We start from the raw sequence: 6,227 nt of genomic DNA on the forward strand, positions 1-6,227 counted from the left end.
TGCTGTTCTGACTTTTGGACTGAAATGGCACGGTCATATCTTGATGTCACAAAGATGGCTCCCTCTCTTTACTCTTTACTCTTTACTCTTTTACTTGTTTCAGTAATTTTGACTGCAGCCATGCTGGAGCACCGCCTTCAGTCGAGCAAATCAACCCCAGGACTTATTCTTTGTAAGCCTAGTACTTATTCTATTGGTCTCTTTTGCCGAACCGCTAATTTACGGGGACGTAAACACACTAGCATCGGTTGTCAAGCGATGTTGAGGGGACAAACAGAGACACACAAACACACACACATATATATATATACACATATATATATATGATGGGCTTCTTTCAGTTTCTATCTACCAAATCCACTCACAAGGCTTTGGTCGGCCCGAGGTTATAGTAGAAGACACTTGCCCAAGGTACCACGCAGTGTGACTGAACCCGGAATCATGTGATTGGTAAGCAAGCTACTTACCACACAGCCACTCCTGGCTTGACACCGCCAGAAAATGTTGTTGACAAAATACGGCAGATATTGTATTCACCTCAATAGACGTTATTGATTGTTTGAAATTGCCGAAATGCAAGAAATTAAACAACAAATAGCTTACAAACTACAGAATTTTCTCAAGAAAGCCAAGAGAAAAAGATGTTTTATGTAACACACTACCAGTATACGAAGTTTAAGTGCTTAGTTACAAAGAAATTATTTAAAAAATCTGCCGGTCAAAGTGAAAAGATCCAGAAATTTCTGTACATTTTGGGATGCTATTACAATTCTGCTGAAAGTAGCTAAATTGGTTGATATGCACCTCTTCGATAATCAGTATGATAATGACCTGCCAATGGAGAAGAATAACATCCCAAAACATGGCGAAAGGGGAAGGTGATGTCAAAAGCTCGAGAACTGTAATTTTCGGCGCATGACTTGCAGTTTCTTTCTGCCAAATAGGCATAAATGGGTCTTATGCACTTGTTAATACAGGATGCTCGGGATATTTTCGGACTGTCTTCGTTTCTCATTTGTTTTGTAACCAATTGACCAATTGAATCCCCATATTTTCATGTGTATTTATTGTGTCCCAGTGGGCTATTGCGTGAATTAAGTTGGGGTTTTCGAAGTTGCCGGTTTATGGGCAGAGTGGTTCACAGTCCGGAAATTACGGTACACAAATGTATATCAGTTTTTTCCATGTTGTTTATCCTGTATTTTATAGGGGACCGCGAATCATCGAAAAAAAAAAAAAACTATAAGGGGACTGGTATGTAAAATTTTTTGAAAAGTTTGAGAACCACTGGACAAAACATACTTGTAGTGTTTTCAATGGAGAAAAATTTTCTCAAGTGTCATCTAGGGATCAAGAAGAAAATTATTAACTTTTTCGCTCAAACTAAAAGAAGAGTGGATTTCATTTTTAAATGAATGGAACAAGCTTGAACTGTAACAATTTATTAGTAAAAAATAAGTTTTTCGTTTTGGATTTTATAAAGTATATGTATAAATTTTTGTTTTAATATGTTTGTTTCGTTTTACACAATATTAAATTGACGGCTAAAAATTTTCTGAAATAGCACCACAACTAATTTTAGCCACGAGCCGTCACTGGTGATGATCTCATATCAGTTACATATTTTGAATATGCCATAATAGAAATTAGTCTCGCTACAGATCTCTTAATCTACCGATGGTGCCGGTTTTGCTTTCTTCAGTGAAAGGAATCAGACCATCATGTTCTTTAGTGATAATCAGGTCGTGTGCTCATTATTCTGATTTTTGTTTGGAAGTAAGTAAGCATGGTCAATGATGATATTAATTATAATAATTATTATTATAAACAGGTCAAGATTGGAATAAATTGGTAAATCACATGGGCAAGGAACAGCCTTACATTCCAGATAAATTTTACACTGTTAATTTCTTTTGTTTTTGCTTAAAGACAAAACAATTTATTCCATTTTTGTTTTTAATTGCTTTTACTCGCTAATTGCCAACTTTGTAGACCATCACTAGTTCCCACGGATCTTACTTTCTTCTTCTTCTTCTTCTTCTTCTTCTTCTTCTTCTTCTTCTTCTTCTTCTTCTTCTTCTTCTTCTTCTTCTTCTTCTTCTTCTTCTTCTTTTCTTCTTCTTCTTCTTCTTCTCTTCTTCTTCTTCTTCTTCTTCTTCTTCTTCTTCTTCTTCTTCTTCTTCTTCTTCTTCTTCTTCTTCTTCTTCTTCTTCATCGTCATCATCATTACCATTATTATTATTATTGAATAAGGCGGCGAGCTGGCAGAAACGTTAGCAGGCCGGGCGAAATGCGTAGCCGTATTTCGTCTGCCGTTACGTTCTGAGTTCAAATTCCGCCGAGGTCGACTTTGCCTTTCATCCTTTCGGGGTTGTTAAAATAAGTATCAGTTGAGCACTGGGATCAATGTAACCGATCCTCCTTCAAAATTTCAGACCTTGTGCCTATAGTAGAAAGAGAAAAAATATTGAGGCGGCGAGCTGGCAGAAACGTTAGCACGCCGGGCAAAATGCTTAGCGATATTTCGTCTGCCGCTACATTCTGAGTTGAAATTCTGCCAAGGTCGACTTTGCCTTTCATCCTTTCAGGGTCGATTAAATAAATACCAGTTACGCACTGAGGTCGATATAATCGACTTGATCCGTTTGTCTGTCCTTGTTTGTCCCTTCTGTGTTTAGCCCCTTGTGGGTAGTAAAGAAATAAGTATTTCATCCATCTTCACGTTCTGAGTTCAAATTCCGTCGAGGTCAACTTTGCTTTCCATCCTTTGGGGTCGATAAAATAAGAACCAGTCAAGCACTGAGTTTGATGTATTCGACTTACCCCTCCCTCAAAATTTCGGGCCTTGTGCCTATGGTAGAAAGGATTATTATTATTATTTGATGAAAACTCGCAGCTTATTTTGTAGGCAAATTGTCAAATGCACACAGTCATCAGACTAAGGCGACACTTGTTTACTGATTATGCTTTAAGAACCCCGCGGATAACTCTGAATTTAGTAGGTGCTCTATCTTTACAGTTGCACCAATCTTTTTGAGCCACGTTGGTAGTGGAGTGCTGATACTTCCAAGCACGTCAATCATTATTGGTATCACGTCCACTCTCTTCATTGCACACAACCTGCGTATTTTCCACTTCAATTTATCATAGTTGTTCACTTTCTTTCCTTCTTGCTCTTCGATTGTGTTGTCACCAGGACATGCTGTGTCGATTATCATGCATGTTTTCCTTTTCTGTTCATCAGAACAATATTAGGTTCCCGATGTCATTGCACCCCACAGGATTTTGCAATTCTCATTCTCAGTAGCTCCCTCTGGGACTTGGTCATACCAGGTCTCCGATCTTTCTAAGCCATAATTTTCACAGAGCACCCAATGGCTCATTCTTGCTACGCTGTCATATCTTGTATTCGTGTTGTGCCAATTTCGGGCATTCACTAACAATGTACCATACTGTTTCACCTTTCTCACCACACATTATACATTTCTTGCTCTCAGTAGTTGTGTTATCAATTCTGCGCTTTATATAGTTTGTCCTCAATGCTTGTTCTTGTGCCGCTATATAGTGCTTAGACAAACACTACTTTTCTAAAAATATTAACACTTCAAATGACAGAAGAGTTTAGGAATATTCAACCGTTCTAGGTTGCATGATAGCTTTTTTGAGAAGTCAGCCTAATGGCCCGATGATATCCGGTACCACTTTTACTTTTGCTGCTGATCGTTTCAACACTCTTAATATCTCTACTTTAAGATAATCATATTTCAAGATATTTCTTCTTTGTTTGCAATGTTTTTGTGTAAAGAAATTGCAACTAATTTTTTATGAAGCATCCGATTTTTTAAAAGTAATTTTCTAATAATGGTTTCAAATTTTGGCAAACTTCAGGAGAGGGGACAAGTTAATTACATCAACCCTAATGTTCAACTGGTACTTATTTTATCGATCTCGAAAGAAGGAATGGCAAAGTCAACCTCGGCAGAATTTGAACTTAGAATGTAGAAACGGATAAAATGCTGCAAAGCATCTTACTCGGCGTGCTAACGATTCCGCCAGCGCGGCGCCTTATGTTATATTTTAACAATGAGATCTGATTTGTGGTGTTAATTATTCTCTCTGTCTGATTGTCAAGATCCCATGAAATCCTACCTTTTGCGTAAAGCCATTTCTGGTACATAATTGTACCAGTCGTCTGAAGTGTGATATCCATGTTTTTTTTATACTGAGGGACAAGTGTAAAGTGAAACAAACCAAATCATGACATATATATTCTTTCTGAGCTAACATTGTTCAGCCTAATACAATATACATAATATTTTCCGGTCATTAATTACATAAGTAACACTTGTTCGTCGAAGCAATGAAATACATACCTTTGATCACTGAAATAGTATTTAAAGCTTGAGCTTGAACAGCCATCAACAAACGCTCAGTTTCTCTTTTTAAATCTGCATTTTGAAGTCACTCACACAAATTTTCACATTCTTGATGTCTTTGTGGAACTGTCCATGTAATCGCAATTCATTGAAATGCTCATTTAAAACAACGAAAACAATGAAGCCAGAGAGGAAAGAGCGATAAAATAATCAATGGCCTCACGAGGTGGTTACAAAAAGATGATCCAATAGCTTGTGGTGTGTAGTTTAGGAGAGCTTGGAGTTCGATGAATGCCTGTAGGAATGGCATATGAAAAAGGTATGAGCAGTGCTCCACTGCTGTTATTACTTGAGCTTTATAAGTTGACCTCAAATGAAAAGAATTGAAGTATTTTCTGATGTCCAACTTCAGGTGGCTTGAACTAAAGAAGACTCAGTCAAATGCTTAGATTCACTTCAGTCGAATTTGATAAAGAAATGAATTAGAAATCCCTCTCATATATTTGAGAGTTAGAATATATCTCTGATAGTTTAGTAGTCCATGGTTTCTCAGGGAAGGTGTAAAAGAAGGTTGGGAGGATTGAGAAGAGGGTAGATAAATTGTTATAATGTCATAATGTCATGAATTTGTAGTCAAGGGTACACTCGGTTGAATCGATTCATTACAAAGAATTTATTTCATCAATATTAGGTTAGACGAACAGAAAAGGCAGTACCAGCTGGATAGGAACTCAAAACATAAAGGGGCGCAACTCTGATACTCTACCGATTCTGCCACTCCATTTTAAAAATTGCAATCAAAAGCAGCGAAATGACACTATATTGAAGGACAAAATGACTTGCGGCATTTCTTCAGGCTTGCTGTACTCTGAGTTCTGAGTTCAAATCCCGCCGAGATCAGCATTAACTTAGATCCTTCTATGGTTGATAAAATGAAGCACCAGCCCATTGCAGTGGATTTGAGGAGTCGTTAAAGTCTCGGACGAAATGGCTTATGGTGTTTGCTCTGCTTTTAACTTTCTGAACACGACCACCTGGTCCTCTAACATCTGTAGTGGTGTTTACATTGATATAAATTGTCCTAAAATGAGATCTCAGATTTTGTTGACAACTTCCTTTTTTCCATTTCCCAGTTTCGGAGGCGTAAAGGAAGTGTACGGTACTTCACTCAGGATCGAGTGATAAAAACAACAACCCCAGCAAAACAATGAAAGAGTTTCATGGCAGGTGAGGAGGTATAGTTGATTAAATCCCTTCCAATAATTCACCGTAGGTCATCGCTCCAAGAACGATAAAAGGCAGTCAGCGCTGGCAGGATTCGAACTCAGAAGGCAGAGCATTTCATAAAACTGTCTACCTATTCTGCAGTTCTTTTTACGTAAACAGCAACAATAATTTTTTCTGACATAGTTACAGAACCAGAAATTTGTGAAATTTATTAACCTCTGCATTTGGTTGTGTACTTTATTTTAATTTAACCCAAAAGGAAGAAAGACAAAGTTGAATTGGAGGGATTTGAACGCGCTAACAACTCTTCCAGTCGACCACTCTAATAACAACAATAATAATGACTTCTATCATAGTCACAGGGGCTTCAAGTTTAGGGAAAGAGATAGCAGTACTTGACTGGTTGTTATTTTCTAAAACCCCAGCAAGGAAGTAGGACAGAGTTAACTTCGGTGAAATTTGAACATAAAATGTAAGATGATGTAATGAAACACAGCAAAGGCATTCTCTATATCGCCATCCCAATACTGCCATTAACAGTAACATCAGCAACAGACCAATGCGGAAATATACTTGTGGTCGCTTCGCATGCTAGAAATAACAGCCAAAATACTCTTAAATCAA

The sequence above is a fragment of the Octopus sinensis genome, linkage group LG5 (assembly GCF_006345805.1).
Source record: "Octopus sinensis linkage group LG5, ASM634580v1, whole genome shotgun sequence".
Taxonomy (NCBI): Eukaryota; Metazoa; Mollusca; class Cephalopoda; order Octopoda; family Octopodidae; genus Octopus; species Octopus sinensis.